We start from the raw sequence: 25,921 nt of genomic DNA, 5'->3' as shown, positions 1-25,921 counted from the left end.
ATGGGGAAATACCTTGTGCTACAAGGTTAGAGAACAAAAGCAGGACACAAAATTGTTTATAAAAAATGATTCAAAGTTTGCAAAAAATTGATATGCACAGAAAAATGCTTGGAAGGAAAGACATAAAAGGCTATCAGGGTGAGATTAAGAAAGATATAATCATCTTTGTACATTTCTGTGTTTTCTAATTATTCTTCAATGTGCATCACGGACTACTTTATATGGGAGAAAATAACCGTTAATTTTAAAAGGTTGCAACTAACTTCTAGTGGTGGCAACACATTTTAAGCAATGCTGTTCATACATGTATTCATTCATTCATTCATTCATTCAGTGGACAATACAGGTAAAGTGTCTCAAAAAATAAAAAAGAACAGAACAAACAAACAAACAAAATCCCCCACACACACAAAAAAACAAACAAAAATCAGTGCCTGGCACATAGTATGAATTATTTAAGTGTTAGATATGATGCATTCGTTTTTTTTTTTTTTTCTCTCTTTTCTTTTTTTAGAGGCAGGTTTCTTACTGCATAATCTAGGCTGTAGAGCAGTGGTGAGATCACAGCTCACTGCAGCCTCGAACTCCTGGGATCAAGCAATCCTCCTACCTCAGCCTCCTGAGTAACTGGGACTATAGGTGAGTGCCACCAGACCCAGATAATTACTATTATTTTTATTTTTTATAGAGACAGGGTCTCGCTATGATGCCCAGACTGGTCTCAAACTCCTGGCCTCAAGCGATCTTCCTGCCTCGTAATTAGTTTCTTGATTAGTTCCATCCACATTTCCTAATGATCTGCATGGTGTCAGGAATTGGGCTAGGCCTAGGATCTGGTGATGAACCACGTTTGGGGTCTACCCTCTGAGAAGTTTCGAGTCTTTGTTAGAAAGGAAGCTCCCACAAGCAGAGTCTTAGATGGCATCCCCGAAAGAGCAGCTGTAACCAAGGCAGGTCCACAGGTCTGGACCCTCAGAGCTAGAGGAGGACCTGAAAAGCTGGCATGGAAACAACCATACCTCAAACACTCACCCAAATGAAAAATTTGTCTTCGGTCACCAATACAGTTTCATACTTACCCTCCTATACCTTTAGGGGCCAGACCCCAAGTCTCCATCTGCTAGCTGATCATCCCAAGGACAGGTTGCAAGAACCCCCTAGGGGATTTTGTAGGACTCATGGGATCTAGAGCACTCAGGAACCTTGGGTGCAAGTGCAGATTCAGCCTGCCACAGACTCTCCAGGGACACAAGCTCAGCCCTTGGAGCCACCCCTCCCATTTCCCCTACATCGCACCATCCGGTTGCATTTTACCGCTCTCTTGGAGCCTGGCACCATCCACATGGATTTGACCTTCAGCACGTATCTCTTTGCTCCGAGGCTTTACTTTCTCTTTCCCCCAAATCCACCAGACTCGACTAAGCCCTTTGGTGGAATCAGGATTTAAAACAAAGCCTCTATAGTGACAGTCCTTCCCTGGTCCCTGGCCCACCACCCACCCTGAGCTCTGGTCAGTGCCCTGTACAGGTCCATGGCTAGCTCTCCATGGAAGTGGGCTGTGATACAGGGCTCTCAGGCACCGGCCATGCTCAGGGACTTGCTTTTTGCCTGATTTTTTCATTCTCATTTGTTTTCGAGTTGCTACCTGGTAGAGAAATGCTTCCTGGAAGGCAATAAAGCTCCGTATTTACCTGTGTAAGCCCCGGGGATTGTTACTGGTGATCCTGTTCAATCCATGCAGACCAGGTCACATCTATGAGCCAAAGGGTAGCTGTAACCTTTTCCAAAAAAACTATATTTTACAAATATTTGCTCCCTTTCATTTGTAGTGGCAAGCAAAATTTGCACTTCTTCCCCAGGTAAAACCAGGGCTGAAAATTGGGACTTTGGAAAAGCAAGGGGCCAGGTCACAGCCATGTGCTGCATGATGGACACATTTACAGTATGGAAAGGGAGTACCAGAGAAATCAACATCTTAAGAAAATAAGTGCTGGAATCCCCACCATCAGTTTCATCTCATAACTTGATATTTTGTTTCAGTTACAATTCTGAATTGTAGTCTCAACAGCCCCCCAAATTTAGAACTTACTATAGGCTGTTGAATGGACTCCTCCTCTTCAGGAAAACAAAGCACAGGCCACAATCTGGTCAGAAAGTCCGCTAACTTCATAACATTTCCCCAAAACCTAATTCAAAACTGATGATAGCTGTTGCAGACAACTGCAGGACCCGGAGCTGATGGTCCAGGATCTATTCAGGACACTTCCGTTCCACAGCTTTGCAAAGGAGTGGGCGTGTAAGGTTGTAATTATGCTCAATAGACCTCAGCAGTTTTTTTTCTTTTCTTTTCTTTTCTTTTTTTTTTTTTTGAGACAGTGTCTTGCTCTGTCGCCCAGGCTGGAGTGCAGTGGCATAATCTCGGCTCACTGTAACCTCCACCTCCCGGGTTCAAGCGATTCTCCTGCCTCGGCCTCCTGAGTAGTTGGAATTACAGGCACATACCACCATGCCTGGCTAATTTTTGTATTTTTAGTAGAGATGGGTTTTCACCATGTTGGTCAAGCTGTTCTCAAACTCCCGATCTCGTGATCTGCCTGCCTCGGCCTCCCAAAGTGCTGGGATTACAGGCGTGAGCCACCGCGTCTAGCTGCTCAGCACATTTTTTTTTTTGCTTTTGACTAACTCATACAAAGACACCAAGAAGACATCCACGTTGGTCCTGCCTTACAATAAAGCCTGATGTAGGAAAATTCAAATTATAAATACATTACTGTTAATTTGTTATTTTAGGACACGCCCGTTCATTTTACAAAGGACATTGTTGAGATGCCTTAAATAACCAACTCTTCCAGTGCAGTCAGGTTCAATTTACAAAAATTTAGTTTATAAGCATCTGTTCTGGCACAGAGCTATTATGCAAAGCAAGGTGCACCTGTAGCTTTAAGAGAATTCTGGTAAGTTCTTTGCTCATTCACTGGAAAGAGCACCAGGGACCATGATTTGCTTTTCTGCCCCTTGTTCCAGCCTTGCTTTTGAGCACTCTGGTCCCTGGCCCAGGTGTTCTTTGTTCTTGTCAGGTGCTAACTATTATCAGATCTCATTCTGTGGCAGATAGCAGAAAACCCAAAGTAAACTGGATTAAGTTAAAAGAAGTTTATCCACTTACAAAATAGAAAGGTGCTGGGGTGGAACTGGCTTCAAATGTGGCTGGATTCAGGGCTCATACAAGGCAGGCAGCACCATTTCTCCATCTCCATCCTGCCATGGACTGTGTTGGCACCCTTCTCTGGCTCCTCTTGGTGGCTTCTGCAAGCTCTGAACTCTATTCTTTTGGTGCTGGGTTGGAAACTACAGTTCTCCGGCACTTTAAACTCTCCACTAGCACCTCGCAAAAAAAAAAAAAAGTCCAAGATTCACTCTGATTGGACCAGCTTAGGCCATATGCCTATTCCTGAACCACAGTGTCCAGAGAGATGTGATGCACTGATTGGCTGGGATCCAGGGCAGGAGCCCCACCCAGATGCCCGAAAGTCAGGAAGGGAAGGTGACGCTGTTGCTGGAGGCAGGGACATGTTCCACCAGGACAACACGAGTCACTATGCTGACTTCTTCCCTCTGTTGGAAAAATTGGAAGAGGTGTACAACCTTTTCTTGAGCTTGCAGGGCAGCAGTACCTTGGGTCTGGGACCAACAGGGCATGGCAGACAAGTCAAACAGACCAGATGCTTCCCCAGTTTCTTCTTATTCAGGAATCACCTCCACCTCTCAGGGCAACCTTCCGAACCATGCTCTCAGGGAGTCTTTGAAGGGTCATTCATTCTGCATTGTTCATGACAGAAAAGGCTGCACCTTGGCCTTGGTGGAGAGACAAATGACCCTCACAGCATAGAAAACCCTTTTTCCTAGTGCAGGACAACTCCTTGCTGAAGCCAGGCAGTCTTCCTTCCAGTAAAGGATGGTCGCCTACTCCCCTGAGATGGAAAAGCAGGGCTCTCCATGGGAGGCCAGCTGGGACCCTGCAGCTGCGCAGACCCGCTCCCCACCTAACACATGGACCCTTTGCAGACCCAGCATCTTTCTTCTGCTTGAAGAAGGGAGTCATGACCTGGGGATTAGGGGTATCATTTTGCTAGAATCACTGACTGAGTGATCAAAGGGATATGACAGATGGTTGGAGGTCATCTTTACATAGATGGAAAAACTGAGGTTCCAGAGGAGAGGGAACTTGGCCTCTTGATTCACAAGTGTCCTGGTCTACCCTTCCACCCTGGAGCCAATGTAGCCCTCTCGGATACCCTGGATTCACAAGTGTCCTATTCCACCCTTCCACCCCGGAACCCATGAAGCCCTCTTGGGTACCTTCCCTACTGCTTTTAAATCTGTCTATACAACAAGTCCTCACTTAATATTGTTGATGGATTCTTGGAAACTGACTTCAAGCAAGTGATATATAATGAAACCAGTTTTACCATAGATTGATTGATACAAACAAGAGTTAAGTTCCTACAGCACGTCTCTGGTCACAAAGCTTCACCACACTTCTACATGTCTAAACTTTGAAATAAATATGAGCTATACATGCATTTAAGAGCGATTAATAAAACAAGTAAGATCATTACTTACCCCAATTTTTGATCAATCAGTGAGGGTGGTCATGGTAGTAATGGGTTAAGTAAAAAAATACATGTTTGCAAAGTGCCAATTGTAAGGAGTACCTCTCACCACCACCAAGTTGAAAAACAAAAAATCACAAATAAGGTGTACTCAAAAATACGTGCACTAGAAAGTGCACAAATAAGAGCACTTTTGTACTGTACTGTTTCTTGGCATACATTGGTATAATTATCATATATTTTATGTATTTTATTTGACAATAATTTATATTCATTCATTGTTTCATGTTCCAGCCTGATGATTCCAGTTCACCATCTCAAGGGGCTGAAGCCTGTCTCAGCAACTCAGGGTGCAGGGTGGGAACCAGCCCTGGACAGGATGCCATCTCATTGCAGGGAACACTCATACATATACCCACACTCGCTCGGGTTGGCACCATGTAGACATGGCTATTCACCTACCGTGCACATCTTTGGGGTGTGGGAGGAAACGTGAGTACCTAGAGACAACCCACGCAGGCCTGGGAAGAACGTGCACAGTCCGCACAGATAATGGCCCCGACTGGAATCCATGTTTTTTTCTCATTACATTATAAGGAAACAATGTTGAAGGAAACAATATTATAAGAAGATCTGGTGTGCTACGAAGGAGGTAGGATTATGAGGAGCAGAAGAGAGTGAAGGGAAAAGAAGAGCAATATATAAACAAATGAACAAATTAAGTGGTGTTGTGACCAGGAGTGCAGCTCCAAAGTAATGGTTTGGTAACATTTTATGAATCACTGCCATAGTTGAGGCTGGAATGACAGAGGTCAGAACAAACCTATTGGTGTGATCAGTATCACTTTCAAAGCAGGCACTTTGAGTGAACACTTCTTACAAGGCGCTGATGAGCTCCAACCTGGTGCAGCGCCTCCCAGCCTTGCTTTTGAGCTGGTCCAGGAGTCACCAAAGAACTTACTTCACCACCTTGATTTTTACCCACAGCCACCACCCACCTAACTCATCATCCCAGGTTCCCAGTAACTCATCAGTTTCAAGAAGTTAAATGGCAGGAGCAGCCTTCAGGATTCCGCAGGAGTGGAAGGCCCTGGTCAACGTCCCCTGGGTGGGGAGGGGCTGCCCATAGAGACAGCTTCGAGGACTGAAGAATGCAGGACTCTTGGACAGGGGAGTGGTTGGGCCCATGGGAGCCTCTGCGAAAATCCAAGGGGTTCCAGCCCTGGCCAGGCGAGGCAGGGGCAGTGAGAAATACTTCAGAGTTTGAAAAGGAAGAGTAGAGAGAGGCCAGAGCCAAGGGAGGAAGATGGGGACGCCGAGAAATCCTGGACACAGGGAAAAGCATAGGACAGCCACAAATGATGAAAGCGGCCACAAAACACCCCTGGTGGGGTGGGGCTGGTGGGTGGGAGCCAATGGGGAACTTTTATGCTTTAGTGGGACACAGGTAGGCGTCAAGTTTCGGCATCTGGAGGACAACGGGCCTCTGTCCATTGTCTGGAACCCTCCACCTCCCACCTCAAATCCCACTCCCAACAAGGGCAGCGCCGGGAGGTCTACCCTGGGCGGGGGCGCCCCCACTCTGCTTGCTCAGGTCCTGGAGGCATGCAGAGCGTGTCGACGCCGACAGGGGGAGCCAGAGAGCCCCCTGCCCGGCCGTCTGCGGGGCTCAGGCGGGGCTTGGCCTACCGTGAGCACGCTGTCTCTGCCCGGTGGGTCCCCACCCGCCTGGCCACGCAAAGCCATGGCAGTCCCCGCGCGGCAGTGCGCCCCAGCCAAAGCTCTCTGGGTCGCCGGGAGCGCGGCCCTCCCGAGACGCACGGGCTCTGAGGCCGCAGAAGCCCTGGGCCTCCAGGCCTGGAAGGGGCCCCCCAGGCCTTTAGTCCACGGGCCCGCCCAGACCGGCCAGCCACCTCCGGGGACCCCAGAACGACGCCAGGACGCGCGCCCTGCTCCGTGCCTCCCACGGCCCAGGCGAGGCCAGAGGCTCGAGGGTTAAAAGGCGACCCCCATTCTGTAGGGGAGAAAGTGCCTTTTCTCCAAGTCCATATGGCCACTTCCTTTCGACCTGCTCGGCCCTGCTCGCCTCTTTGTCCGCGCTGTCACTTATAAAGAATCACTTGACTTACAATAACAGGTTCAAAAGACGGCAGAGTATAATCAGTTGATCCACGAAGAACTGGAATAAAGAACACCCCACCGCTCAGGCTATCATTCCCATAGAGATAGTGATATCATTCATGTGATTGCGATGCTAATTTCTATACAAGAAAAAAAAAAAAAAAAAAACCTCCTTGTATTTTGGTATTTGTTCAAAAGCAGTAATCAGACATCAGACGGGAAACGTGGGCTGAATTCCTAAACTTTTTTGGGTAGGCAGAGGATTTTTTAAAAACATCACTGCAGAGATTTGAGCGGACTTTAAGAATCTCCTGGAACTAGCATGTTGGAGGAAAGTAATTCTTTCCTCACTCCTCCTGTGCACTCCTGGCGAAAGAGAGAGAGAAACAGAGAGAGAGAGAGAGAGAGAGAGAGAGAAAGAAAGAAAGAAAGAGAAGCAAGGAGCGCTGGGTTCGGGTTCTCAGGGCAGGGTCAGAGGATGCTGGCAGCGGCAAGGCCCGATACCCGCCGACGGCGCGCCTGGGGAGTGGACCACCGGCGGTGAGGGCCCAGGCCCAGCGCCGGAGGCAGCTGCGTCGCGCCCGTCCCCAACGCCGGCACGCCATCCCAGCGCTCCTCCCCGCGCAAAGTTTTCTGTGCCTCTCCCCTCACTCTTGGACTGGTTGCTTGCCACCGAATGACTCCTTCAGCTGGAGACGGGTGGTGATGGGGCGGCTGTGGCATGCCCTTTCTGTATCTTTGCTTTTGATGTCTTGTGGTGCCCTGGTTTAAAACCCGCCAGTCTTCTTGGGGGAGCTCAGTTCGGGCAGGCTGGAGCAAGTCTTACCTGAATCAATGTTTTAAGTGCCCCTGTGGCATGGCGTTTTGAATAATCAATCTGTCTCCATCACTTCTTAATCATGCGCAACAACACAGGCCTCTCTCTCTCTCTCTCTCTCTCTCTCTCTCTCTCTCTCTCTCTTTCTCCCTCTCTCTCTCCTCTCTCTTTCGCTCTCCCTCCCTGTATCCTTTTTTTTTTTGTCAACTCTTTTGGATCCTGTCTCTTTGCTATTAACATGCCCAGTGTCACATGCGAGGCTTTTCTTTAAAACAAGTCCCTCATTGGTGTATCTGGATACTTCTTTTATTATTATTATTACTGAATCTTTTTTTCCCATAATGACACCAGGATCATTATATAATCCCATAACAAAGAGGCTTTTTGAGGCACCAGCTTTTGTCAACTCTAGGACAGAGAATCCATAATTGCATTATCCAGCTTTTTCCCCCTTCTTCCCCCCTCCTGGCTTCCCAGAAGCCCAGCCTCATGCCCCACTCACACCCCCACCTTGTTACTTCTGCTTATATTATTTACCAAAACGTTTGCCCGGAGGATCCGCCTTGCAAAGTTGCCTTAAAAAAGTTATTTTGTTTGATAATTAAGTCCTGGAGCCCATCGCATGATGATTATTCTAGACCCATAAGGCAGAGAACCTGCGTGACGTTTTTCTCGAAGTTTAATTACCGTATGCTAATTTCCTTGCCTACTACGTGATTAATTAAAATCATATTTTCATAATCATTTGGCACTAGTATTGTTTTAGAATTATCATGATCTCCTAAATAGTGTCTGTAAATAAAGTCGCCTCTAATGGCAGGCGCGGGAGGCGAGGCTGAGGACCTCTCCGCGTTTGTATCGCGGCGATTGGCAACATAACTGCCTTATTTACATTAAATACGCCACAAGGTTACAGCGCGGATCAACGTCATTTGATCGCTGATGACTCCCTTAAACGCCCGGGCTGTGACTGATTCTTCGCGTCCCGCTGTCCACCGAGATTCACCCGGGAGTTTTTTTTTTTTTTTTTTTTTTTTTTCTTTCCTCCCAGAAAAGAAACAGACTTTAAATAGTTTCAGGAGCAGGTAAGAATTACGCCTTTTCCTCGCCCCTTCTCCGTCTCTCTCTCCTCTCTCTCCGTGGCAGTCTCTCTCTCCCTCTCGGCTGGATAAAAAATTCTTTAGTCAAAGGCAGGAATGCAAAGTAGTGACAAGGAAGGGGCTGATATATGTCTCAGTAACGAGTCTGACAATCAGAATGTAGCTCTTGGAGAATAGATAGATTTTAATAAGTGTGTTTACATGAGCTCAAGGTCAGAACCAAGCTGCGCTGTGTTAAATGGTTTCTTAGTTGCTAGACAGAGAGAAAAAATGGACGATCACACACCATTCTTTGTAGATTATTATATCAAGGGTTCAGTCTCTGGCTCATCAAAGCTAAATGCCGCAAGACCTATCTAGTTGCTGTGAATTATGCCAGGGCGACAATGGAGAGCGTTTTTAATGGTACAATGCATTTCACCTACCAGATAGGGGGAGGCCGAGCCGGGGATGGGGATGTCTGCTGGGGCTGGGTGATGAGTATCAATGAACGGGGCGATTCTGAAAAGAGGCTGATGAAAATCGAGCCCGCCCTGCCCCGGCTGGGCTGGGAACAGTTCGCAGGGCTCTGCCGAGTGGGCGAGTGAGGCGCGCGAGCAGGGCGCCCGTCCCCCCTCAGCCCCGGAAAATGATCAAGTCAATCGTGTGGGCATGTTTCATTATTCATTGAACACAATCTTTTACAACGCTCCGTTTACGTGCCCGAGTTTGCTCCCGACGCCCGCGTTTCAATGTTTAAGGTAAGGAAAACAAAGGTGGGGGGGGAGGATCGCGGGGCGCGGCGCGGTGCGGGGGGCGCGGCGCGGGGGGGCAGCGGCCGGTGGGGGGGCAGCTCCGCGTCCAGAAGGTGGTAAAGTGAGTTTGGACTCTTGGCGCGGCCCCCCGTCCCCTCCCCCTCCCTATCTCGGCGAGGCCTGCCGCCCGGTTCCTTCTCGCCCCATCGCGATTAAAAAATACGGTCTAATTAAATATCCGTGGCTGTGACGTTGGCGAGAGAAGCTGTCAGCGGGTGGGGGGTGGGGGGGAAGAGGAGGAAAACCGAGCCGGCTGCGGCGGCCGGGCATCGTATGGCGCTAGAGAACTTCGGCGGCGAGAGGGACCGGCTCCTGGGCCGCCGCCTCCCCGCCCGCGGTCCCGGGACCGTTACTTTGAAAAGGAGTCCAGGGCCTGGCGCCCGGCGCGCGATCGGGACCCCGCGCCCAGCTCCGGGGACCTGGCCGGCACCCCCCACCCGCGAGCGGCTCGCGAGCCACTCTCAGGCCCCGGGAAACTTTCAAGAGGGTCTAGGGGGTGGGGGGAGTCTAAAGGGGACGGGGGAGGCTGGGGCCGCGGAAACTTCTGCTCAAGTGACTTTCCCCATTTTCTCCTCTGCCTGGGACGGGGGTTCGCCTTGCGCTCCTCCTCCGGTCCGCGCTCACTGCGGGGTTCCGGCCCTTCTGCCCGTGGAGAGAGGGTAATTTACAACCTTTTTTTTTTTTTTTTTTTTAAATTAAAGTTAGCTGATGCTTACAATGTGTCAAACTTGCGGGCGCTGAGAGCCTCTGAGACCTGCCATTTTGTGATTGCATCGGCCTCCTGTGCCCCGGGAGCCTGACCAGGCTGAGGCCGGGGAGTCGGTTTCAGGGCTGAGGTGCCGGGGTCCGAACCCGCGACCCCAGGAAAGGCCGTGGCGCCTGCAAGCGCAGTTGGCGCCCGCAGCACCTGCCCCAGCCGGGCCCCGGCCTGGGGGCCCAGGTGGGGGCCAAAGAGGAAATAAATAAATAAATAAATAAATAAATAAATAAGTAACAGGTTATGGAGGGAACCGAGCCGGCCAGTCCCAGGCTGGAGAAATGAGGCCAATCAGAGCGAGGAAGTGCGGGTGTGGGGGCTCTGGAAGGCAGAGGAGAGGCAGGGCTTGCGGGGCGTCTGGGAAGAGTGCAATCTGGGGGGACGCCTCCCGCCCCCCCCAGCGCAGATGTATGACTGGGGTAGGAATTATCTTTTCTAATAAGCCTTTCTGTTTGTTTCAAGACATTATTTTTCGAAGATGAATTGAGGAAAACAGTCGTAGGCGGGACTCGGGGTGTATTTTAGGCAAAAAAAAAAAAAAAAGTTGGGGGGAGAGCTTTCCTTTGATGAGTAGGAAAGTGTCCAGATCTCGACGCGCCCATCTGTTGCAGTTTTGCAAATAATTTAAAATATAGATATCTCCATATAGACGGATGTATGCGAAGTGAAGGAAGGTCGAAACGCGGGGAAGTTAGGGAAAAAGAAAGAAAAGGGGCTGGGCAGAGAGAGACCTGTTTTGCTCTCTCGTCACTCTGCGGAGGAAACTCCGGCAGGGCTTTCTTTGGGGACAGGTGGAAAGTTAAGTCCCCCCCTTTTCACTTCTGTATTGTGAGTGGTTCCTACTGTCTGCCTCTTGGAGAACATGTCCACCGTTCCCGAGTTAGGTGGAGGATTGGAATGTTGGGGGGCGGGGAGCGTTGGGGTTGAGAGGGCAGTGGCCAGGGGCTGGGGGCCGAGAAAGAGCAGGGCGGGGTCTCAGCCCCGTGCGCGGGTGGCAGCGGCGGCCGGGTTTTGTTTGCCGGATATTGTTATGTCTAACGGGTGCCTCGCCTGCGACGTGATTTGTCAGCCGCCTTCGTTTTCACTTTAGCAGAAAATAAGGCAGCTGCAAGGTGTCCCGGCCTGCGGGGCTCGGGCACCCGGTGCGTCCTGGGGGCCGGGGCGTGTGCGCGGGTGGGAGCCGGCGGCCGGCGGGGCCAGGGCGAGGGGCGAACGGGAGGGGCGGAGTGAGCGAGCGCGCTGTGCGGCCCTCCGGTTCCTCCTGCGCCTTCTCCCGGCAGCCGCTGCCGCCGCCGCCGCCGCTGTGCAATTTAGCAGAAATCCGACAGGGGCCGCGTTTGCTGAGCGCATCCGGCGGCCGGGCAGCCGGAGCGGGCCGCCGGGCCCGGTCGGCCGGTGTAGAGGCGGGGAGGGGGCCGGCAGAGGGCACCGGCGGGGAGGGGCGCGGGAAGCAAGCCTGGCCCGAGCGCGCGCAGTCCCCCAACCCTGGTGTCCCGGGCGAGTTGAGCAGCCCCGCGCGCCCTGACCTTGGCGCCCCAGTCTCCAGCCAGGGCTTAGGTGAACTTGGGGTGGGGTGTGCGTGCGTGCGTGCGTGTGTGTGTGTGTATGTGTGGAGGGGGTGGTGAGACTGGGAACGCGCTGTTTTCTCTCCCAGTTTGATATTAGCAACTGGATTTTTACTTTAAGACCGGCTTTGCTCACTGCTGGGGTTGTGGGGGGGCGATCTTTTCCCATCACTCACATCTTTGTTCATTGTTCACTGAGTGGAAGGCAGGCGACTTAAAGAGACGAAAGAGAGGAAAAAGGGGGGAGAGACGGAGAGAGGAAAAAGAGGGGGACGGCCAGAAGAGGGAAGGAGAGGCGTGCGGATAGGGCCCCCGCCCCCGCCGGGGTCGGGTTTGATGGTGAAATAGTAAACCCACGCATGGAGGGTCGCCGGGAAAGTGGACATTACCGCTTTAATTAACTTCGAGATGCTCCGGCGGCGGGACCTGGCGTAGCCGTGACGCGCCCCCATAAATCTGCCCGGCCCGGGGCTGCTCCGAGAACTCGTACAGTAGCAGCGTCAGATCCAACCCGCGCCTCCAAGTCCGGAGTCCATTTGCATAATTGGATTTTTTTTTTTTTGCCTCCTTCTTTCTCCCTGAAACTTGTTTGAAAACCCAAGTGAAAACCGCGACGATCTGCACACTCAAAAGCAAGTGCCAAGTAAGTGCCCTGCGGTGGCCTCGGCGCGCCCCGGGGTGAGCGCGCAAAGCCGGGAGCGAGGTGCCGCGAGCCGCGCGCCGCCCCGGGCCGGTCTCGCGTGCTGGCGGCTCGGCGGCGGGAGGACGGCCTCCGCGGGCTATGGGACTGCCCGGCTGGCTGCCCACACAACTTTTTTTTTTTTCTGCCGTCTCCCGACTTTTCGGGCCAGGTGAAGTGTTTGGGCCACGCGTGTACCTGTGGCGAGACTCGGGAAGAGATCTTGGGGGGGGGGGCGCGGTCGCAGTTGGGCATCTCGCCTGGGTCGGGGGCGGGCGGTCGGTCCCAGTCGCCGCCGCTGAGGGCAGAGCTGCGAGCGAGCGGGGCCGGCTGCTGGTCGCGCCGCGCCGTAGATGCAAGCCTGTAGCCAAATGCTTCCCCCATTATTCTAAGGTTTGTGTTTGCGTGTGCGTGTGTGCATGTATGTGTTTGCGCTGTGCTTTTAAACAGAAAGAAAAGCAACCAAAACAAGAGCAGGAAGGGCTTTTTCCTTAGCTCGTCCCCCTTCCCCCAGCATCATTTATTTCTTTTGCTTGAAGGAGAGAGTGCAGACCTTCTTTGCTAAAGACAGGGTCACCGAGAGAGATTGACAATTCTGTTGGAAATGCCATCAATCCTATAGCGAAAACGTAGCTGCATTTATAAAATACCAACCCTTGCCTGATAAGGAAAGTGGTTTCACAGTATCTCAAATTTTATTAAAAATATATAATATTATTGTAATGATTATTTACAGCGTTCAGAACGCAGGGGAAAAGTCGATTTGCTTGGGGAAAGACTAGAACCCTAGTTCCTGTTTGCCGGGCCAGCCTGGGGACTTGCCTGGGGCTGCGCCCACCACCCTGCCTGGAAGCTGCTGGGGGGGCTCAGCTTTCAGTCCAGGGAGTCGCAGGGGGTCGCCCCTGCAGCCCTCTGGCCTCTGCTCGGGGAGAGCCCAGGGCTTCTGGCTGAAAGCTGCTTTAGTTATGATGTCATTCTGATAGCGGAGTGCAAATGTCTCCTGATTCCACCATTAACCGCCTGGCTGATTTGCTTGGTAATGATAGCACTGACGTCCTGCTCCCTGACAAATGCGGAACCGCCGAGCCCTAGGAATTAACTTTTCCCCCCACTGAGCAGAAATCCGGCTGTCAGAAGTCTCAGCACTGGGCCTCTGCCTGTGGACTTTCTCTGCCTCAGTCCCACACACTGACATAGATGACAGGCTCCTGGGCCGAGGGACCCTTTTTCCCAAAGTTTAGAAAACTTTTAGGACTTTCATTTCCAGAAGACCCTTAATCTGGTCAAACTTAAATGCATTGTGACCAGGCAGAGATATTTGCATGTGGCGGAAGGCCTGGACTCCGAGACCATTGCTTGGAAGATTTGCCTCCTACCTTCAGCCCCTTAACTGTGTCTTCATGTTAATATCACTGCAAGTCAAACGGATTTAATGTTGATTTTTAACTAGTGTACAATGATTTAAGATTTCTTTTGATTTACTGTTCAAATGAAATTTACATAAATGTGATGAAAATGAACTTAACATCTGGGTGTATGAGAAAAGGTTAGTCCTTCATATGTCATCTGCAGGGAAAGTCTCTAAAATGCTTTCACCCTGAACTGGGTTTGGGGAAACAGTTCCTGGAGACATAAATGGTAATTATGGGGAACCTGGAGAAAACGCTTTCAATAAATTTGCATTCTGTTGGACTAGCGCTCTGAAAGCCCATCTTGTTCTGTGCCTGGAGTGGTTAACTTCTAAGCAGGCTGGAGATCTTCGCAACTCAGCAACTTAACTGCTGGCCGGGCTGTCTTCACGGAAGACTTGGGGCAGGCAGGGAGCGACAGTCATGCTGTTCTGGTCCAAGTCAGAGGCCAATAACCCCCATTATGGGAGAGGACAGAGAGGCAGCTAGAAGGTGCAGCCCGACTTCCCACAGTTGCCCATGGGGTACTGAAGGCAGTGCTGAGATGTGGAATCGTTGCTCACTGAACCCCAAAAAGCTGAATGATTAGGTTTGTTTGCTTTGCCTTAGGTAACCAAAGAAATTTCCATCAGCTCCACGAGCCCATTCAAGTGAACTCTGAACTCCATCTTACTTTTGAACGAGAGAAGCTTATCTCTGGCATCAGGAAATCAGAATTAAACAGCCTTCCCCAAATGTGGTTGCCTTTTGCTCAAAAGTTGGCTGTGAATGGCACAGGTGTTTTTAAAGTGCCTTGAATGGAGGGGGAAGAAAGACAGCAATGATACTCATGAGAATATAGATGAACTTTTTTTTTTTTTTATGAGAAGAGTATCATAAAAGAAGAAAGCAAATAGATTTATTTTTCCAGGCTGAATGAGGACAATTATAGCTTTTTAACATCTTTGGATTTAGTGTTTTTAATAAGCCTTTTAAGTAAGCTGAAATATCAGCTTGCATTTTGTTCTCAACATTATTTAAAGTGAGACTTGATGCAAATTTAAAAACAGAAGTGAGTTTTCTGCGGGTCGACATTTGTCCATACTAAGGAGAGAAGTTTCTTCCATGGCCTGCCCGCCAGGACCTAGGGCGGACCAGTGCTCAGCCCTGCCTCAGCCTATCTCCAAATGAGGCCTTAGATTTGCGCTGGAAGGACAGGGATGGTCAGGTGGCATCTCTCAGGCTGTGAAGGCTGGATTTTGGGATCTAAAAACAGGGCACAAACTCACTCACATTGCTACTAGTGGGACCTTGTGAGAGGAGGGGCTTCCTCTGAACTCACACCTGCTGTGTACACTGGCACCTTCTCCAGAATGTGCCACGGCAGGGTCTGGGCTGAGGCTGTAGAGGAGTTGGAGGGAAAGGAGCAGGGCCAATGGGGAGGAGGGGGAGGGAGGTCTCTGTCTGCCTGGTTGGTCTCACCTGTGTACTTCATGTGGTACCTGCTCAGGAGTTGTTGGAAGGGAAGCCTTTTGCCCGGGAGAGGGATTGGTTGTTCGGGTCTAGACTCTTCAGGCTGCTGTGATGTTCCCCTTGGTGGCACTGAATGTCCTTAGAGGAGTGAGCAGATAATGTGTGTGGTCAGAATGGGCTAAGCCAGAGAGTGGCCCACTAGGTTGTGGTGGTGATGGTGGTGGTGGTGATGTGTGTGTGTGTGTCTGTCTGTGTGCTGGAGAAGGGTGCTGCCTGCTAGAAATACTTGTTCTGAGATGATTTCCTTTTAATCCACAATTGTGCTATCCAGGATAGACTGGTGAGTTTGTAATGCACATGTGTGTTGGAGGGGTTGGGGTGGAAATAAATGAAGGAATCAGGAAATACAAGAGAATATGCACCCTCAGAATAGAGACGCTAGGAAACACAGGCCAGTTTTCCGAAATCCCCCCCTTTTTTTTCCCAAAAGAAGGCAAACATGGATGGAAGCCCCCTCAGGAAGGTGGGCTGTGCGGGAAGCCATCTGGCCGACCTGGGGTGGGTGTCAGGGCCTCCCCCGGCCAGTTGATGCCATTAACGGGCTCCTGTTGACTGTGCCTGGTGATAAGAGCTGCTGTGGCTGGTTCTGTTGGCTCCCTGAGAGTCTCCTCTTAGTTTTTGATTTTTAAAAAATAATTTTTCAACTTTTATTTTAGCTTCAGGGGGTACAAGTGCAGGGTTGTTATGTGGGTACATTGTGTGATACTGAGGTTTGGGGTACAATGCATCCTGTCACCCAGGTAGTGAGCACAGTACCCAATAGTTAGTTTCTCAGCCGTTCTGCCCCTGCCTTTCTCCCTCCTCTAGTGTCCCCCAGTATCCATTGTTGCCATCTTTTTATTAATGTGTACCCAATCTTTACCTTCCACTTATACATGAGCACATGCTGTATTTGGTTTTCTGTTCCTGCGTTAATTCGCTTAGGATAATGAGCTTTCACTTTTAAAAATCACTGTAGATCTCTGGTCTTTCTCTTAGAGTGGAGTTTTTGCTACTATAAGCAGCATCAAGTACTTGGCTTTTCACATGCTCTGAGCCTGCTCGAGGTGGGGTTTATTTTCCCGAAGAGACAAGATTCAGATGAGAGTGAGGCTTGGGTGGAACTTAACAGATGAACCTGGGCATCATTTCTCCAGCTCAGGGCACTCGTGGGAGTCCGTGCTGTGCGTTGTAGGGTGTTTGGGAGCGTCCCCGGCTTCTACCCCACTAGATGCCAGTAGCACCCCCCAGCTATGATAATAAAAAATGTCTCCAAACATTTCTAGATCTCCCCTGGGGAGAATCAAGCTTATTTCCCACACTTTATGCTCTGGGCCTCGTCTTGGGCCTCTTCAGCGGGGTGGGAGGTCAGCTGTGGTCCTACCTTTGGGGACTGCATGAGCTGGTGGGGAGACGGACATATCCCGGTGCCCTGTAAGTCCAGGGGGCTGGGCTGTGCACCAAACAGGGGAAGACCCAGGGGTCTGAGAGGGGAGAGAACTTCCACATGGTTGAATTGTATGTGAGCAAAGGCACGGGGCCCAGCTCTAACTATTTAGAAGTCAATTGCACATGGAGGTGGTGCCGGGGGTGGGAGCGGGGGGGTTGGGGGGAGAAGCGCATCCCTGGCCCCTGACTGTGACATGCAAACTAAGCGGTGGAAAGCATGGTTCTTAGGCTCTGAGTGAGTGGAGACTGGGCACTTTGCTGGCAGAATAATGATACTTTATTATTATTTTTTTAACTTTAAGAGACAGAGCCTTGCTCTGTCACCCAGGCTGAAGTGCATTGGTGCAATCACGGCTCACTGTAGCCTCAATCTGGGTTCAAGTGATCCTCCCACTTTAGCCTCCTGAGTAGCAGGCACACACCACCACACCTAGGTAGTTTTTAACAATTTTTTTTTTTTAGAGATGGAGTCTTGCTATGTTGCCCAGGCTGGTTTCAAACTCCTGGCCTCAAGCAATCCTCCCACCTCAGCTTCCCAAAGTGTTGGGATTACAGGCATGAGCCAACACTTTGCACCTGGTTGTCCATTTTTGAGTATTTACTGTGTGCAAGGCACAGCTCCTAGTGCTTTACACCTTCCTTATGATGGCAGGTACTATATATGTCCTGAATTCAGGAAGGGAAACTGAGGCAATGGGAGGGGTAGGTGGTGGATCTAGGATTAGACCCATCCTTTATGTCTCTGGAGTTGGCACGCTCAGCCCATCTACTGCTACAAAGCATCTCCCGTGACCCACGTTCAGCTGCCGTTTCTGGGGCCAGATTCACAGCAGGACCTCTGTGATTTGCTCCTGAGTCTCAAAGCTCATCCACCACACCCTGACACCAGGCTTGGGGGCTGGTAGGGCCAGAGCAAGCACTCTTTGGGGTGGACCAAAGCCTCCAGGTGGGTGGTGGCAGGAAGGTAATGTTGATGCTTCAAAGGCATGAAGAGATGCAGGAAGGAAAATCGGTCTATAAGTTTCCCCCTTTCCTCTACCTACTATTCTCAGTCTGTGGCTTTCCAATGAGAAAATTAAGTGCTGTTATGACACAGGAGAAATGATCACCGTAGGCTTGAGCTGACATTAACCTGAAAGTTTTCTATCTAGGCATTACAGCTTTGATTACCTGAGCTGTGTTTAGTTGGGTCTTTGATTACCTCGGTGGGTCTGGCTCCTGGGGAGTACATTTCTGGCCCCCTACCTCCTTGCTGGCTCTTAAGCCAGATGCTGGGAGGCCACCTCTCCACTGCTGACTCTGTTTGTCTATTTGGGACCACCAAGCTCCTTCCTCGCCGCCCGTTTTTTTTTTTTTTTTTTTTTTTTTTTTTTTTTTTTTTTTTTTGAGACAGAGTCTCACTCTGTTACCCAGGCTGGAGTGCAGTGGCACGATCTTGGCTCACTGCAACCTCCACCTCCCAGGTTCAAGGAGTCCTCCCGCCTTAGCCTCTCAAGTTGCTGAGATTACAAGTGTGCGCCACCACACCTGGCTAATTTTTGTATTTTTAGTAGAGACGAGGTTTCACCATGTTAGCCAGGCTGGTCTCAAACTCCTGACCTCAGGTGATCCACCTGCCTTGGCCTCCCAAAGTGCTAGGATTACAGGCATGAGCCACTGTGCCTGGACTCCTTTACATGTTTTAGGCTTTTTGTTGCTTTATTACTAAATTACACACACACACACACCATGAAGTAGCTTTACTTAGGTTGTGAAAGCCCACCTAAAATCGAGATTAATCACAGAAATGCCCATTCAGCCTTAATTATAATGATGGTCTGGTTTGCATTTCTGAGATTCCCTCATAAGTCCCATAAATTTGAATGAGAGTTTGGTTCATGCAAGGACCAGATCGTAGGACCCTCGGGAGGTGGCATTAATTCAGCAGACATTCCTGCTTGTGGTTTCCAGGCTTGGGAGGAAGGGAAGGTCTGGGGCTCTTCGGTGTAGGTATGCAGAGATGGCCACAACATTGACACCTGCAGTGGCCACTGTTGGGTGCTGACCCCATGCCAGGCACTGCATTCCACACCCCGGGTGCATTATTTTGCTTAGTTCTTTTAACGCCCCAGGGAATGGCCTCCTTGGGGCAGCTTCTGCAGTGGGCAAACTGAGGGGTACAGCAACTTGTTGCCACCCATGGCTGTGGCATGGCCGAGCAGGCATTGGAAGCCAGCTGCATTGGCCTGGGAGGTGCATGTCTCAACCTTGTCTGCACTCCTGCCTCCCTAAACTGTCCTTAGCACTGAGAACAAAATCATCCTTCCAAATAATGTTAACCCGCCTTGAAAAGGAAAGTTAAAAATGTCAACCGGAACTTGCTACTTTGAGAACATATACATTGTTGTGAATTTGTTATTAAGAAGAAGAAAATATTTGGAAACGCTGTGTCAGCTAACAAGTAACTATAGAGACAGCAAACAGATCACAGACCACATAGATATTACATATAAAATTTAATCTCTTTGAATAGCTTGATATTTAATTTTATCTTCTGAAATATCGAGAAACACTTATCCCTTATTGACTAGAGAAAAAAAGTGGCTTATACAATTTTTGTGTGTGGTTATTTTCCCAAAATTTTAATTCTCGATTAAAATCTATTTAAATCAAATCAGGCAATGTCTTCCAAATTATTATGGAGAGGCCGTCACTTATATGAAGCCTACTGAAGGGGCTGGGAAGTCTTACTGCAATTAGAGCTAAAGTGCTTTAATTATTTTGCTTCCCCGGCCAGGGCCCCCAGTTTTGGGGTTGTAATCTGTTGATGCCAAGTGGCTATTTCAGCAGCCTTAAATCTGCACCGAGCAGAGAGCATCTCACGGATGGAACATGGCTGGATCTGTTCATTAAACTCAGTGCATGAATTCCACAGCATCAGAGAAACTTTATTCCCCAACGTTTCCACCCGAAAGAGGGTCAGTGCTGGTGGGTGGGCAGTCCCCCTCCAACAGTCCAAGAAGAGTTCAAAAGGTGGAAAAGTGGTAGTGTGGGAATGCGAGGAGGAAGAAAAGCGGCCACATGCCGGCATGAAAGGATTTAATCTGCACAGCCGAAACCTCCTCTGATAGTGGAGGGCTTGCTTCTGTGCTGGTCTTGGCAAAGCCACTCTCTCACTGAGTCCTGCTGCCACCGGGTACTGAGGACTTGTATGTAGCTGGGAGCAGTCTGAAGCCACAGCCTGCCTGGAGCTCTCATGGACATTGCATGCACCATTTCTTAAGCAAAAAGCCAGACACTCCATCTGCAATTCTTTTTAGAGATCATTGGTTTGACAACTTAATATTTATTTTCCGTGTGGTTTTTGTTTTGTTTTGTTTCAGCCCCCCACCCCCACCCCACCCATTTCCTTCTTTCTGGCTTTTTCACCCTGTGTGTACACATTCATCCTGAAAGTATTTTGAAAAAGCTTTTGTTAAAGTTGGGGCGTGGGGGGGGGGCCCGCACAATTGGAATTTTAGTTCCATTTAAAATTTCCTTCTAGCCTGTTTTGAAGGCAGAAGAAGTACAGACAAGATGACATGAACATTTGCATCATCTAAAAATGGATTAAGGCTGCAAGGTAGCAATTTTCCCCTTTAATAACTGCTGCCACCCCAAGGAAGATACAGTGGCTTTCTTAGTAGGTGACAAATGATTGGCTCAGCCAGGGTCTGGTCATCGGGTTGGCATTCCCCATGACACTGCCCTGGGATGTAACGGATGGTGATATGGCTTGTCCTTTGGAGGGGGGTGGTAGGGATGTGCATGCCTGGCCTGTTGGCATGTTTATTCTTTGGCGATGGCTGTCTGGTGAGGTCAAGTAATATAGTCCAGATATTAGAGTATGTGCCATCTTCCAAATGCTTCCGGAAGAACTGGTTGCATTTTGACATTCTGCTCCTTTGTCTTTACTGATGCCAGCAACTTGATCCACACATCTCAAAATGTTGACAAGAGCTAGATTCTTGTGAGATGTTTTTTTTTTTTTTTTCCTTCTAGGCACTGCCTGGCTAAGGAGCCTGGCCACTCAGGTGAAGAATACCAGGCCCCTGTGTGGATCTAGGGGACAGCAGGAGTCTGTTGTTAAGAAAACTTTTTCTCCCTTTGCATGATAATATTGCTCAGATGAAAATCACACAATTTTTGTGTGATCTCCAAATACCACCTTCAATAAAATAATTTGTTCATTGATCTGAAGAATGAGTGGTTTCCAGCTGCTTCCTTCCCCGGGACAGACTTTCCCGTTGGAATCTGTCTCTTTGACTCCCTTCTGGTAGAGGTTGGCCTCCCGTGGAGGCCATTGTGAAGGGGCCAGGCAGCCTGGGGAGGCTGGGGAGGGAGCCCTTGTTTCTCTAGGAATCAGAGCGCTTAGCAGAATCAAACATAAAATCATAATATGATAATTTGAGCTTAAACGTGAAGGTATTTAGGATCACTGATCTTCATCTTGAAGGTAGGTGAGTGGAATTCTTGCTGGACTGCGGGGTCCAAGGCAACCCTCCTTTTATTAATCTCTACCATCAACTGACTCTTAACCTTTAGAGTAACATGAGGAAACATCGTGTATCTTTTCACTGACTATATCATTGTTCCTGAAGGAGGAGAGTCTAAAGGAGGATTCTTTGTGTGCATTTTGTTCGCTAATTAAATTGTTTTTGCAAGAGTTACACAGTCTATGTGTGTTGCTTGATCCATCCATATCTATAAGGTTTTTTTTTGCATAATTTAACTTTTAGGGATGCTTCCTCCCTCAATAAGATGCTTATTTCATTGAGCTGGAAACGTCAAGTTTGTAAATGAGGAAGAGCTGGAGACATCTTTTGTTTTGTTTTAAAGCAGTGTAACACCATGATAAAGAGCTCAGGACCCATCAGATGGCACCAAGTTTGCCATCCAGCCTCACCACTTACAAGCTGTTTATCAGCAGGGCATTTTGATCTTTGAGCCTCAGTTTTCTCATCAGTAGAATTGGACTAATTCTTTCTCCCTCATAAGGTCATCAGGATTAAAAGAGAAAATGATTAAGGAGCCCTGAGACCAGCTATTCAATGAATGGCCAGCTACTCTTGTTACTTGTTTAATACATTTTGTTGAATATTTTAGAAATAGAAGCCCCACGAAAGGCTACAGGCATCAGTCATCTGCAGAGCTGGGTGGAGAAGTGCCATTCTTCCTTCCTGGCTGGTCTTTGGAGTGATATACCTGGGAATCAATAAATATTGGCTGGTTGATTTCCTGTGGTTCTGAAGATGCATTTTAAAGGGTCAACTGAGTTATGGACGGGTCTGGGGTCTAAGTCTTCACTAAACAAATATTCTCACTCTAACCCATCAAATGTTAGCAGCATGCTTCTAGGCCACGCACATGATCGCACATGAAAACACATACATGCACACATGTGTACTGGTTGGTTGCTGGATTCCTGGTAGGGACATTATAGACTGTGCTTTCCATCTTTTCCCTTCATTTCTTTCTTTCTTCCCTCTTTTCCTCCCTCCCTCCTTCCCTCCCTTTCTCCCTCCCTCCCTCCCTCTCCTTCCCTCCATCTATCCCTCCCTCCATCCCTTTCTCCCTTCTTCCTCCTATCTATCTGTCTATCTCTCTCTCTCTCTCTCTCTCTCTCTCTCTCTCTCTATCCATCCATCTATCTATCCATCTATCTGTCTGTCTAGATATATAAAGTGTATCCTAGGTAGGATTGGCACTGTGAATGAAAACAGAAATGCTTTGAGACTGTTGCATCAACACAATAGGAAAATGAAAGCAGTGATGTTCTCCTAGTTTCCAGGTTCCAAATTAAATACACACACACACACACACACACGTATATACATACCAGAGACTCCCCTAATTATTATATTGGTATATATTCAAGTGTTGATTTCAAAGCAGCCTAACTTAAGCATGAAGTATAAAATTAATGAGTTGAATCTGTGACCATTGCATTCCAGATGAGTCACCCAAGAGAGAGGTGGGGAGTTGAACAGAGGTCCTTTACTTTCTCCCACAGAGGAAAAGGTAGAATTCTGGGCTGGCTTTCCCTCACCACAGGGGATCCCAAATCCAGGCCAAAAGGAAAATGCCAGTCTCTTTTGGAAAGTAGGGAATGCCCTAGTGATGCTGTATGAAGAAGCAAGACTTCGTCTTCCCCGGGGAAATTTGAAACCAAGATGGGGTCCTGTCAATGACCCTCTAGCATTTATTGAGTGCCTATTAGACAGGTGGTCTTGGGCTTTGAAATGCAATATATTATTTAACTTAATTCTGAGAACACTCTCTGTCTTTTGATGGAGAAAGTGAGGCTTATCCGTGGTGGTGTGACTTGCCCAAGGCCAAGCTGCTGGTAGGTAGCAGTGCTGGGCTCTGTCTGAACGGAACCTTTGTTGGTGACACGTAGTTTGCATGCCCTTCAGACTGGGGCTCTCGGCACGTGGCCTGGACCTTCTCTGCAAATGGGGTTTCCTAGAACAGACCTGGTGGTTGGAGAATTGACAGTCATGGGACAGACATACTTGTTGTAGTTGCAAAGATTCTACCATACTCACACTCCTTGGACCCTAAAGGGGAAGACTTGTCCTGTGCATTTGTGAGCATGGGAATTATTTTGCTTCTTAAAATGCATTTAAGTCAAAGGCCTGGGAATTACAGCAGAGGCTAGCATCCCATCTTCTGCTTGTGGGTGAGGAATCTTCTTCCCATGTTCTACAGGCATCTCCTATATTACCAGGGCACCCTTGCCTTTCCTGTCCCCGCCCAATGTCTCATTCTTCTCTCAGGCATCAGTCCAAATGCTTCTTGCTCCATGAAGCCGTATTTGAACACCTACCCATGTCCAAAAGAGCGCACACCACAATGCTGCGTGAGGCAAGTTTGCCTTTCATCTGCTCTCACCCTCGGGGTTTTGGGAGCCAATCTCTCCAGACTTGCCAGCCAGCCTTCTATGGAGTCATCAGGGAGGTGTACCTGGCCTTTATTCCTACTTATCATCTGTGAGTTATTAACGCAAACCAGATGTAAAAGTGTTGACGTTGGTTGTGTTGTAAGAATTCTGAGGGGCTGGGCGTGGTGGGTCACACCTGTAATCCTAGCACTTTGCGAGGCCGAGGCGAGCAGATCACTTGAGGTCAGGAGATCGAGACCAACCTGGCCGACATGATGAAACCCCATCTCTACTAAAAATACAAAAAAAAGTAGCCAGGTGTGGTGGTGGGCACCTGTAATCCCAGCTACTTGGGAGGCTGGGGCAGGGGAATTGCTCAAACCTGGGAGGCGGAGGTTACAGTGAGCCAAGATCATGTCACTACACTCCAGCCTGGGTGACAGAGCAAGACTCTGTCTCAGAAAAAAAAAAAAAAAAGAATTCCAAGGGACTGGCTCTGCTGGTCCAGTGTCTGGTCTCCACAGCCCCAAGGGGACTGTATCTCTTCAGGGGAATGGGTTGAGGGGTATCTGGACCCCTCCCAGGACCTTGTCCCAGGACAGCTCCCAGCTGCAGGTTGCTCTGCCTGGGAGGAGGCCTAGGAGTGCCACCGCATTGCTGCGCCAGCCTGACCTCCCGCTGGCCTGCACATGAAAGGCTCCAGAGACAGTATCTAGCTTTCTAGGGGCAGCCTGGAAGAACCTCCAAGCAGCTGGACTAACCAGGCTCTGAGAGGGAAGCATTGCTAGCAGGCCATGCAGCAAGGAGGGTTTCATGGACCATCTCCTGAAGGGTATGAGGTACTTAGACCTCGGTCCTTAAATATTAGTTGAATGGACGAACAAGAAGTTAAGGGCACAGTGTTTGGTGGGTGGAACAGCAAGAATACAGGTGTGACAGTAGGAATTGGTGCGGTGATCTGGGAACAGCCCTTGGGAAGGACATTACTGTGGGCAACACCTGCTAGACAGGCTTTGAGATTTGGAACTGTTTGGAGTCCTGGGGACAAAACAGTGAACAGACCGATTCAAATCTGGGCTCTGATGGAGCTTCCATTCTGGTGGGAGGCAACTGGCAATAAACAAATAATTCAGGCCTGGAGCAGTGGCTCACACCTTTAATGCCAGCACTTTGGGAAGTTGAGGTGGGAGGATCACTGGAGCCCAGGAGTTCAAGATCAGCCTGGGCAGCATAGTGAGACCCCATCGCTACAAATAATAAAAAAATTAGCTGGGTGTGGTGGTGCATGTTTGTAGTCCAAGCTCTTCAGGAGGCTGAGGTGAGAGGATGACTTGAACACAGGTCGAGGCTACAGTGAACCGTGATTGTGCCACTGCACTCCAGCCTAGGTGACCCTGTCTCAAAAACAGAAACAAAAACAAAACCAAAATAATCCAAATACATTCTATATCAGATGGTGACATGTGTTATGGAGAGAAATGAAGCAGGGAATGGGGATACAGCAGAATGGGAGTGGGGGTGGCTGTAATGTCACACCAGTCGGGCAGGAAGCCTCACTGAGAAGCTGGCATCTGCGCCTGGACTTGGCGGTGGATACCAGGATGAGAGCACTCCAGGCTAAGGAAAGGGCAAGTGCAGAGCCCCTGAGATGGGACTGTGCTAGGTCTGTCCAAGGAGCAGCCGTGTGGCTGGAGTAAAAAAGGGATGGAGAGAGTTAAATTAGCAGAGCCCACGGGGAGCAGGCTTCCTATCTCACTCCTCTCTTACTGAGCTCTGGGCAGCGCCACCAGGCTCTGCAGATCTTTGCTGAGTGTCTGCTATGTGCCAGGCACCTGGCCCTGACCCTTGTGGTTCCTGCTGCTGTAGAGAGACAGGGAAGTATATGAGCCATTTAAACCGTGCCTGCGAAGACTAGGAAGGGAGAGAACCCAGGGCTGTGGGGACACCTCTTCACCTGGGTGGTCAGTGGAGTCCTCTTGGAGGACTCAGGGTGAGAAGAAGTCAGCAGAGAATAAGGTAGGGAAGATTTCCAGGCAGAGGGAATGGCCTATGCAAAGGCCCTAAGGTTGGAAAGATCTTGGTGGCGCCATCTTTCTTTGCATGGGAAAGGGGACATCTAACTGGGGTTGCTCTCCCTCTCTGCTGTGAGCGCCGCCTGTTGAGAGGTATTTCCAGTGGGAAGGCATCCATGGGCCACTGTGGTCTTCTCTGTCTGATACCCTCTC

General features: G+C 49.4%; 1 protein-coding gene across 9 annotated transcripts in view; it reads left to right on the top strand.

Annotated features, from left to right (window-relative positions):
• The first annotated feature begins 8,158 nt into the window (after positions 1-8,158).
• Positions 8,159-25,921, top strand: part of ZNF536 (zinc finger protein 536) — a 488,765-nt gene continuing 471,002 nt past the window's right edge. For 2 of the 9 annotated variants that reach the window (XM_021930964.2, XM_017952355.3), the window contains exon 1: positions 8,159-9,391. The gene's annotated coding sequence lies outside the window, so the exon portion shown is untranslated. Of the gene's footprint in view, positions 9,392-10,424; positions 10,622-11,818; positions 12,411-12,711; positions 12,840-25,921 lie in introns of those variants that run through there. The other 7 variants (XM_021930966.2, XM_021930968.2, XM_021930965.2 and 4 more) reach the window with 5 other exon arrangements.

The sequence above is a fragment of the Papio anubis genome, chromosome 20 (assembly GCF_008728515.1).
Source record: "Papio anubis isolate 15944 chromosome 20, Panubis1.0, whole genome shotgun sequence".
Taxonomy (NCBI): domain Eukaryota; kingdom Metazoa; phylum Chordata; class Mammalia; order Primates; family Cercopithecidae; genus Papio; species Papio anubis.
Note: the sequence above shows the minus strand (reverse complement) of the source record. Positions and strands in the feature narration are given on the sequence as shown.